This window comes from Nicotiana tabacum, chromosome 22 (assembly GCF_000715075.1).
Source record: "Nicotiana tabacum cultivar K326 chromosome 22, ASM71507v2, whole genome shotgun sequence".
Lineage (NCBI taxonomy): Eukaryota > Viridiplantae > Streptophyta > Magnoliopsida > Solanales > Solanaceae > Nicotiana > Nicotiana tabacum.
Window position 1 is genome coordinate 48,792,659 of NC_134101.1, and position 12,099 is coordinate 48,804,757.

Genomic DNA, 12,099 nt, shown 5'->3' on the forward strand with positions numbered 1-12,099 from the left:
AAGAGTGAAAAAGAAGGCAAACCTCGCGACGTCGTCGTCGCTCGGATTCGACTTCGGCTTCGGATTGATTGATTTTTTGGACCAAATTTATTTGTTAATATTAACGCAATATTAATTGCTCCAAATTAGACTGTTCATAAAACGATAATTCAATTTTCCTTCGAATACAGTATACCAACAAGCTTAAGTAACTTAATTTATTTTTCTTTATTCATCTTATATTCTGATTGTGGGAGACTAACTACTCTCAATTTGGAGACTAAAATCTTCGAATTTTCTACTCCTTGGTTTACATTACGAGATTAAAATCTCTGTGATTTTCTACTCGTTTTGTATTCAGTTTGAAGAAATAAAATCTTCACCGTGGTTGGCTCTACGAGCAATGTTGCTACTTCCAGCCGTTCTGTGCCACCACCGGCTCCGGCGGAAAAGCCAGAGAAATTTTCCGTGAATGATTTCAAAGTTTGCAACAGAAGATGTTCTTCTATTTGACTATTTTGAGTCTACAGAAGTTCATCACGGAGGACGTTTTGGTTCTGCAGGAAACAACTCTTGACAATGAACGTTTCATAGTGACTAAGGCATGGAAGCACTCAGATTTCTTGTGCAAGAATTACATTCTTAGCGGACTGGAGGATGATCTTTACAACGTCTATAGTAATGCAGAAACTTCTAAAGTACTATGGGATGCATTGGATAAAAAGTATAAAATCGAGGATGCCGGTTAAAAGAATTTTGTTGTAGCAAAGTTTTTAGACTATAAGATGGTAGACATCAAGCATGTCATTACCTAAGTTCAAGAGCTGCAAGTTATAATTCACGATCTCTTTCCTAAAGGTTTGGTCATCAATGAGGCATTTCAAGTTGCAACAATGATTGAGAAGTTGCCTCGTTTATGGAGGGACTTTCAAAACTACTTGAAAAACAAGTGCAGGGAGATGAAACTCGAAGATCTCATCGTTCGATTGAGGATCGAAGAGGACAATAAAGCTACAAAAAATAAGACACGTGGGAACTCAACAATTTTGGGAGAAAATATCATTGAAACTGCTCCAACTAATTCGAAGAAGCGAAAGAAGCCTTTTGGACCAAACAACTATCCCAACAAGAAGAAATTCAAGGGAAATTCCTGCAACCGTAGAAAAGGTGGACACAAAGCTACAGAATGTCGTGCTCCAAAGAAAGAGAAGAAAAAGGGACAAGAAAATATGGTTGAACCAAATGATGATATTGATGACTTGTGCGCTATGTTGTCTGAATACAACTTAGTGAAAAATCCTAAGGAGTGGTGGATTGATTCTGGTGTCACCCGCCATGTTTGTGCTGTTAGAGAAGCATTTGCTTCATATGCTTCCACTGGACCCGACGAGACCAATTTTATGAAAAATTCTTCAACGACCAAAATTGAAGGTTATGGAAAGATATTCCTGAAGATGACCTCTAGCAAGGTGGTGACTCTGAACAACGTTTGTGTGATGACCCAAAGTGTCATCTTTAAATTTAATAATTAATTTTATATTCTAAGACCTCAAAAACTACTATTTATCACTCCTCGACTTGCGTGCACAGTCCGTAAAAAATTTTCAGAAAGTTTTTATGTGAAAAATGGATTAAAATGTGAAATAGAGCTTTAAAACTCAACTGAGTTGACTTTGGTCAACGTTGGAGCAAACAGACTCGGATCAGTATTTTGACAATTCCACTAGGTCCATATAGTAATTTGGGACTTGGACGTATGCCCGGAATCAAATTCTGAGGTCCTAGCCCGAGATATGGAATTTTGATGAAAATTAAAAAGTTTGAAAGCTTAATGATTTTTAAGAATTTACTGATGTTGGATTTATTGACATCGGGTCCGTATTTTGGTTTCGGATTCTGGTATAGGTCCACTATAATATTTATGACCTGTCTTCCGAATTTGGTGAGAAATGGAGTTGATTTGACGTGATTCGGACGTCCGGTTGTGAAAATATAAGTTTTAAAGTTTTCTTGAAAATTTCATTCGATTTGTAGTTCAGTTTGTAGTTCTAGGTATTATTTTGGCGATTTGATCGCGCGAGTAAGTTCGTATGATGTTTTAGGACTTGTGTGCATGTTTGGTTTGGAGCCCCGAAGGCTCGGGTGAGTTAAGGATAACCTACAGACCATTTGTACTTTGAGAAAAATTTGGTTTTTAACTTCTGTTGTCATCTGGTGTTTTGTGCTTTGCGATCGCGAAGCCATTCCTGCGATCGCGAAGAGGAAAGTTGGACTGGCACAATTGTGATTTGCGTTCGCGACCGAGGGCACGCGTTCGCGAAGGGTCGAAGTGCAAAGCTTCGCGTTCGCGATCTAACCCACGCGTTCGCGAAGAGGAAATGAGGCAGAAGCTGGGGTACTCAAATTTGTTCTTCGCGTTCGCATGAAACGGTCCGCGATCGCGTAGGTCTACAAGGTTATGCTTCGCGTTCGCGTATGGCATGTCGCGTTCGCATAGTGCAAATGGGCAGCCTGTGCAAATTGTGCTTTGCGATCGTGAAGCCATTTCCGCGATCGCGAAGAGTAAAATGAACCTGGGCAAAAGTGTTCTATGCGATCGCGAACGAATTTTCACGATCGCGATGAATAAAAATCTAAAAAACAGAATTTAAGTTCTGGAAATGGGATTTCGACCCATTTTCAACCATTTCCAATTTTTGAGTTCGGGTAAAGCAATTTTTGAATGATTTTCACGAAAAAATATTAGATTAAATGTTCCTTATGCTATATCGATGACACTTCATGACTCCATACTCATTTACTCATAAGTGGGCTGACTGAATTCTTTTTCTTTTAGAAAACTGGATCTCCTTTGTGCGAGCTTTTTACCTAATTGGAATTGGAATTGGAATTGGCCCGTAAAAGTTACATATAATTAGTGAGCTCTAATACGTGGTTGAAACCTCAAAGATATTGGGGTTGGTAAAACTTTGGTTTTGGGGGAAGGGGGTTGGGGTAAATGAAAAGAGGAGTCTGATGTCCCAATTCCAAAGCAAAGAATATTGACTTTCTTGGGTTTACACTAATTGAATGTTAGTTGGGGTCCTTTCCCCACGGCACACGGTTGGCTTACTTAAATCTCAGTTACTCATTCTAAATAAGTGTGATTTTTTTTTGTTTTGAAATGAATTAAATGGGTGTACGAAATTTTTCACGGGAGACATGAGATCGATTCCCTTCATCAGCAGTCTTCTTAGTCAGAGCTCGTTGCACTGGATGTGTCTAGTGCGGTTTATATCTCCTATGTAATTTGCGAACTATTGTACAATGAACATGTTATCCAGTGCGCACCCGATGAGAAGCGGTTGCGAGTTTCCTTGGTAATTTTCCAAAAAACAAATATGGACATGCTTAAATAATTTTGTTGTCAAAAAAAAATAATATAAACATTATTTTACCGTTAATCTTTCTAACTTAAATGACCATTCAAATAATTAACTCCAACTTAATGTGAATGTAGGTTTAGGGCTGGGCAAATATCGGATATAACCGATAGCCTGAACCGATAAAATGCTATTGAGTTATCGATATCGAGTTATTGGATAATTAGTTCGATAACGATTTAATATTATTTGACTATTGAGTTATCGGTTCGGGTCTCAGTTTGCCCAATTTTATTAACAGTTTAACCGATAGACCAATAAGCTTTAACAAAATTATAATTTTACCCACTAAGTATATAAAGCCACCTTATGGCTCCATTCATTCGGGAGTTACTCTTTATCTTCAGACTATAATCCTTATAGTAAGTTTTAAACTTTTCTGAATTTTTCATCTTAATTCTCCGGTTAAGATTTTTAGTTTTAAATTTTAAAGAACTAATTGTTTAGATTTTTAGTTTTTCTATTTATTTCTTTTGTTGCACTGATTCTTTAGTATTTACAAGATTAGGATTTTATTATTTTCCTGTGAAATATGCCCTCTCGCAGTGAGGTAGTTAGTAAAAATTTAGTTCCTTTCTCGTATGATCACGATTTCGATAATAAAAACATAAATTTTCTTAGATGTTTTTTATTCTTATCGGGTAAACCGATAATCGAGCCGATAAGGATCGATAATCAGCTAACCGATACCCAATAACCGATATCTTATCGGTTCGGTTATCAGTTTAGCATATTAATAAATCGATAACCGATATGTCAAATCGATAACATTCACAACCGAACCGAAACGACTGATGCCCACCCCATATGTAGGTTGGTAATATGGCACAGGGGTAAGAGGTACATATAATACTGTTCGTCTGAAGATTAATCTAATAAAATTATATGTCTGTAATATAAGTTTATAATACTGTTCGTCTGAAGATTAATCTAATATATAAACACACACAATGTGACTATGTGACAATGAATCAATGATTCTGGGGCGTTTGCTGATCCACCGTGTAGTGTATATCCCTATAGATATAGTAATATAATGTTTAATCTATTTTGTCTAAATAAAATATGATACAAAAAAGAGGGTGGGGTCACTTTCCTTATTATTATGGTTTTATATTATGAGTTGCAGTGGGGCCAAGTTTCCTGAACAAAGCCAAGCAGTAAAAGCAATTGCGCAATGTCTGAAAATAGTACTATAAAAATAATAGCTTTGTGAAGGCAAGGATTCTTTCGAACTTAAATGAATTTTCTTACTTTTTGTTTTCATTTTCTAAGTTTCTATAATTTTTGAGCACCTTGCCACCTTAGGTAGACGATCATTCTTTGGTTCGCGTACTAGTTATGTTAACATTATAGCGTATGAATGATTTATCCTGTAAATAATAATAAAAGAATTACTATGAGATAAATAATAATATATGAAATATTATATATGAGGATTACTTTAATGATATTTTACCTTGTACAAACTTAATTAACATGATGTCATTTATAAATAGATACATATTATCGCGAGTGCTATTATTTCAATACTTTCAACCAAATATTGTAATTATTATGTCAAAATTATTTCCTTCTCATATGCATTAGTTATGCATAGATTATTTTTTCTTATCTCTCTAGTCAAACATTATAGGAGTCTAACAATATGGGATCTCAACCATTGGTAACATGTGGTCCAGGCTAAGATCACACCCTTACATAAAATAATTTCTTTTCTTGTGATTCATAAAATAACATGTGATTCATGCTTTTAGAAGCTAGTGTATGTAACTGAAGTACAAGCAATGACGAAGTCAGAAAATTTAATAAGGATATTCAAATCTTTATCAGTGGGCTATGTAAGGGTGTTCAAAGTCTATTTTTAATCAATAACAAATAATATTTTACTTTATACGGAGTATAATTTTCTGACGAAGGGTTAGCTTTGCCCCTGAGTACAAGTATTTCAGAACTGAACCATATGCATGAAAACCACATTTTTTTTTTGGTTATCTTCTTTGTCACTGCTAAATGAGTTTAATTCCAGAAAAGTAATAAATGTTCCTAACATCAGTGTGCTTCAATTCAGACCTGAATATCACTTTCTTCACTCACTATAAGCATTTGATCAAGATGGGATGCAGTTTAATTTATTAGACCCGCACAGGGCATATCCAGTGCAGACGCTATGTGTTCATCTGAATTCATAGTTTTCGCTCATGCCCTCTGTATTTTTGCCCAAATATTATTAAACATATATAGATAATAAATGAACCCTTTAAATTAGATGCGATGTAGTAGAATTGCAAATCTAAAATTCATAAAGTTTAAATCCTAAATTTATTTTTGAACCTACATGCCCGCTAAGATGTCAAATAGGTCGAGATGGGGAATAAGGCGGAGAAAATGAAGTTTGTATACTGTCGAACTTGATTTTGGCCTTCGTACGATTGATCAAGATGTGATCATGATGGACCAAAGGAAGACTTCGTGATATCGAGATGGGCTCCGAAGATTGTACGAACGAGCTTCAGATTTCAGGTATAGGTCAAACATCGAGTTCGAAGTCATTATCGAGCTCGGGTCCGAATCGAACTATGATGAGATGTTGTGGAATTGAGCTTAAGGGGCAAAGGACAACCTATATCGAGCCCGAATCATCACCTGATCCCGAGTCGGCATCGAGCTCAAGTCCGCATCGAGCTCTAAAAACAATACCGACCGGCACCGAGGCCGATCGAGCTCGAGCTCACAGACAAGAGCCATTGCAAATGCACTAAGGGAGAGAATTTCAGCGGAAATTAGGGAAAAACTTATTTATCATGGGTTCTCCACTATGTATTTTTAATTATATCTAAAGTAGGATCCTCCACTATAAAAATAATGGTTATATTTCTGTAGAAGACAGTTTGTTTCGTGCTCACATTGTAACTAAAACACCATACACTCCTATATTGAAGAGTTATTTCTTTAAGTTTCATACATTGATTCATCTTGCTTAGTCCTAAAAATCATCTTCTTTCCAACTTTGTTTATTTTGCATTCTTTGCAATCCGTATTTGATATTTCTATTTATCCTTACGATTTGTATTAAACTATACCACATATCTTTAGAAGTACGTACAAATTTAACTCTATCCGTTTTTCGGATAAACAGTTTGGCGCCCACCGTGGGGCTAAGGATAACAATGGTTATTTGATACGAATCTACAAACACACGCCATTTTACGCCTGTCTTTTGAAAGTGTTTTTGGCTAGCAATGGCAAACTCTCAATTAATGGCTTAACCTATCGAAAATGAAGCAGGCCTTCAAGACGAAACCAACAATATGACGACCAGATCCGGAAGGCCATTTATCGATGCCATGGAAGCTCAGGTCGAAGTACCACTAGAAAATAATTCACATGTGGCCCTTGAAGCGAACCAACGTTCTGAACCTGAAAATAGCGTTCATGGAGGTACTCGATTTGCGGCTCGAGTCACCCATAACGTTGAGGAAAATGGAGTTAGCTTGCGTATGAATTTTTAAATGCTGCAAGCCCAACAGGTAGCGATAGCTTAGTTGTAGAGCCAAAGCCAGACACCAAGCAGGCCAGAGCCCAATCCACCTCGAGAAATTACCCACAGAACGGAGCCAGCCGTAGTAAGGTCAAACGAGCAAGAATCGGGGACTACTCCCGAAATTGCTAAGATACTCGAGCACAAAGCGGATTGAAGAAAATGATAAAAAAAAATAGAAACATATAACTCCAGGGTCGATCAGATCCCGAGGGCACCGCCAATGATAAAAGGGTTGGATTACAAAAAATTCGTGCAAAAGCATTTTCCCTCGAGTGCAACCCTAAAGCCAATTCCGAAAAGATTCCGTATGCCCGAGATTCCCAAATATAACGGAACTACCGACCCCAATGAATACGTCACCTCTTACACATGTGCCATCAAGGGTAACGATTTAGAAGATGACAAAATTGAATCTGTGTTGTTGAAAATATTCTAAGAGACCCTCTCGAAAGGAGCAATGATTTGTTATCACAATCTGCCACCGAATTCTATCGACTCATTTGCCATGCTGGCAGATTCTTTCGTAAAGGCACATGCCGGTGTCATAAAAGTCGCGACAAGGAAATCAAACCTTTTTAAAGTAAAACAAAGGGATATTGAAATACTGAGGAAATTCGTGTCCCGATTTCAAATGGAACGCATGGAGTTGCCACCGGTCACAGACGATTGGGCCATTCAAGCTTTCACCCAAGGGTGGAATGAGTGAAGTTTGATAACATCACGTCAGCTGAAACAAAATTTAGTCGAATATCCAGCTGTAACTTGGGCGGATGTGCACAATCGATATCAGTCAAAATTCAGGGTCGAGAACGACAATTAGGAGCTCCTTCCGGATCAGCACATCCAAATAGGTCAGTTATTAAAAACCAGAGGGACATCGATAGAGAGCCAAGGTCGAACAAAGACCGATATCAACCATACACCACAAATCGAAGGAATAATGATTCAGGACACAATTCCGCCCGGAACAATCGAGGGAGTGATCAAGGAAAGAATTCTCGGGGACTTATGAGAAAATGCGATTTCGACAAATATGCCAATCCTATAGAGGCACCTCGATTATCGAAATATAACTTTAGCATCGATGCACCGGGCATCGTATCTGCAATCGGAAGGATCAAGGATACTAGGTGGCCCAGACCAATGCAAACCGATCCCTCCCAAAGAAACTTGGATTCGATGTGCAAATATCATGGCACACATAGCCACAAGACCGAGGATTGCCGACAATTAAGGGAGGAGGTATCTCGTCAATTCAATGAAGGCCACCTTTGAGAGTTCCTCAGCGATCGAGCCAAGAACTATTTCAGAGAGAGAGAGACGCCAACAGAAAACATGAACAGGAGGAGCCTCAACATATCATTCATATAATCATCGGTGGGGCGACACTCCACAGGAACCCATACTCAAACGCTCAAAGATACCGATCACTAGAGAAAAATGAACCCTAGATTACGTGACCAAAGACACTTTATCATTCAACAACAAAGAGGTCGAAGGCATTTCTCAGCCCCACGACGACGCTCTGGTAATTTTTATCTTATTAGATAAAGTTCAAGTTAAGCGTGTTTTAGTGGATCCAGGTAGCTTTGCAAATATCATCCGATCGAGGGTCATAGATGTCACGCCCCGAAATCGTGGAGCGCGACCGGCGCTCAACCGAGTAAACCCAGTCGAGCAAGCCTAATTTACACTAACCTCTCATCATTACTCATGCATGATTTACCATAACATAATAAAATCATGACTTTCATATTAAATATACTTGGCTCAATGGCCCATATTTTCTTTCTCGTGGTGGGTACACAACTCTATAAATAGCTGTAAATACTGTGAACATAAATACATGACAAAAATCAAATCTTTAATTATATGACCCACATTGTACATGGAGCTTCTATGACAATGGATACCTATATACATAAAACGAACTAGACCCAAACACCCACTAGAACTGTAGCGGGCTCACCATAAGCTGAGTAGTGAAGAAGATCCCTATCAAAGGTTCATATCATCCTGTAGAAGTATACCTGCATCCATTAAAAGATGCAGCGCCCCCGGTAAAAAGGACTTTAGCACTGTCGAATAACACTAGTATGTATAGTTCAAAATCCTCTTTCAAAACAGAATGCTCATATCAGAAAAGGCAACACATAGAAATAAATAGTCACAATCCACGATATCCAAATGTCTAGTTAAAAACATGATAATTTTCCAAAATACGAACTTCATATATGATTTTGTTTGGGAGATCATTAACACTGATATACAACTGTTCACAATATCACTATTCACAAATACCAATGTTCACAATACTAGTGTTCACAATACCGATGTTCACAATACTAGTGTTCACATATCATATCGTACACATATGCGTCTCATAGACCGTTCACAGTGTTCTCTTACACAATACAAGTACACATATTCAAGGGCTTAGAAATTCGACATGAATACGATGAATCATAGCAACAATAAATGGGCTTAGATAGCCGTCAACGTCAAGAAAATTTATTTAGAGCTTCCATTAACATTTATAGATACTCAGTCGAGGATCCTCTATAACCACCTTCACACAAAGCGGCGATGTCGCTTCACCCCAACATAAACGGGTGGAGGTGTATCACGATACCACAATCTCTACACAAAGCGGTCATACTGCCTCACCCCAATACATGCGGGTGGAAATGTATCACAATACCACAATCCCAACACAAAGCGGCTCTACCGCCTCACCCCAATATATGCGGGTGGAAGTCTATTACAATACCGGAATCCCAAAACAAAGCGGCCCTACAGCCTCACCCCAATATATGCGGGTGGAAGTATATTACAATACCAGAATTCCAACACAAAACGGCCATACCGCCTCACCCCAATATATGCGGGTGGGAGTATATCACAATACCAGAATCCCAACACAAAGCGGCTCTACCGCCTCACCCCAATATATGCGGGTGGAAGTATATTACAATACCAGAATCCCAACACAAAGCGGCCCTACCGCCTCACCCCAATATATGCGGGTGGAAGTATATTACAATACCAGAATCCCAACACAAAGCGGCCCTACCGCCTCACCCCAATATATGCAGGTGGAAGTATATCATAATACGAGAATCCCAACACAAAGCGGCCCTACCGCCTCACCCCAATATATGCGGGTGGAAGTATATTACAATACCAGAATCCCAACACAAAGTGGCCATACCGCCTCACCCCAATATATGCAGGTGGAAGTATATTACAATACCAGAATCCCAACACAAAGCGGCCCTACCGCCTCACCCCAATATATGCGGGTGGAAGTATATTACAATACCAGAATCCCAACATAAAGCGGCCCTACCGCCTCACCCCAATATATGCGAGTGGAAGTATATCATACTACCAGAATCCCAACACAAAGCAGCCCTACCGCCTCTCCCCAATATATGCGGGTGGAAGTATATTACAATACCAGAATCCCAACACAAAGCGGCCCTATCGCCTCACCCCAATATATGCGGGTGGAAGTATATTACAATACCAGAATCCCAACACAAAGCGGCTCTACCGCCTCACCCCGATATATGCAGGTGGAAGTATATCACAATACCAGAATCCCAACACAAAGAGGCCCTACCGCCTCACCCCAGTATATGGGAGTGGAAGTATATTACAATACCAGAATCCTAACACAGAGCGGCCCTACCGCCTCACCCCAATATATGCGGGTGGAAGTATATCACAATACCAGAATCCCAACACAAAGCGGCCATGCCGCCTCACCCCAATATATGCGGGTGGAGGTGTATTTCATAATACCACAATCCCTACACAAAGCAGTCCTATTGCCTCACCCCAATATATGTGGGTGGAGGTGTATCACAATACCACATTCCCAACACAAAGTGGCCCTACCGTCTCACCCCAATATATGCGGGTGGAAGTATATCACAATACCAGAATCCCAACACAAAGTGGCCATACCACCTTACCCCAATATATGTGGGTGGAAGTATATTCCATAATACCATAATACCTACACAAAGTGGTCCTACTGCCTCACCCCAATATATGCGGGTGGAGGTGTATTCCATAATACCACAATCCCTACAAGCGGCCCTACCGCCTCACCCCAATATATGCAGGTGGAAGTATATCATAATACGAAAATCCCAACACAAAGCGGCCCTAGCGCCTCACCCTAATATATGCGGGTGGAAGTATATTACAATACCAGAATCCCAACACAAAGTGGCCATACCGCCTCACCCCAATATATGCAGGTGGAAGTATATTACAATACCAGAATCCCAACACAAAGCGGTCCTACCGCCTCACCCCAATATATGCGGGTGGAAGTATATTACAATACTAGAATCCCAACATAAAGCGGCCCTACCGCCTCACCCCAATATATGCGGGTGGAAGTATATCACACTACCAGAATCCCTACACAAAGCAGCCCTACCGCCTCTCCCCAATATATGCGGGTGGAAGTATATTACAATACCAGAATCCCAACACAAAGCGGCCCTATCGCCTCACCCCAATATATGCGGGTGGAAGTATATTACAATACCAGAATCCCAACACAAAGCGGCTCTACCGCCTCACCCCGATATATGCAGGTGGAAGTATATCACAATACCAGAATCCCAACACAAAGAGGCCCTACCGCCTCACCCCAGTATATGGGAGTGGAAGTATATTACAATACCAGAATCCCAACACAGAGCGACCCTACCGCCTCACCCCAATATATGGGGGTGGAAGTATATCACAATACCAGAATCCCAACACAAAGCGGCCATGCCGCCTCACCCCAATATATGCGGGTGGAGGTGTATTCCATAATACCACAATCCCTACACAAAGCAGTCCTACCGCCTCACCCTAATATATGTGGGTGGAGGTGTATCACAATACCACAATCCCAACACAAAGCGGCCCTACCGTCTCACCCCAATATATGCGGGTGGAAGTATATCACAATACCAGAATCCCAACACAAAGCGGCCATACCGCCTCACCCCAATATATGTGGGTGGAAGTATATTCCATAATACTATAATACCTACACAAAGTGGTCCTACCGCCTCACCCCAATATATGCGGGTGGAGGTGTATTCCATAATACCACAATCCCTATACAAAGCGGTCTTACCG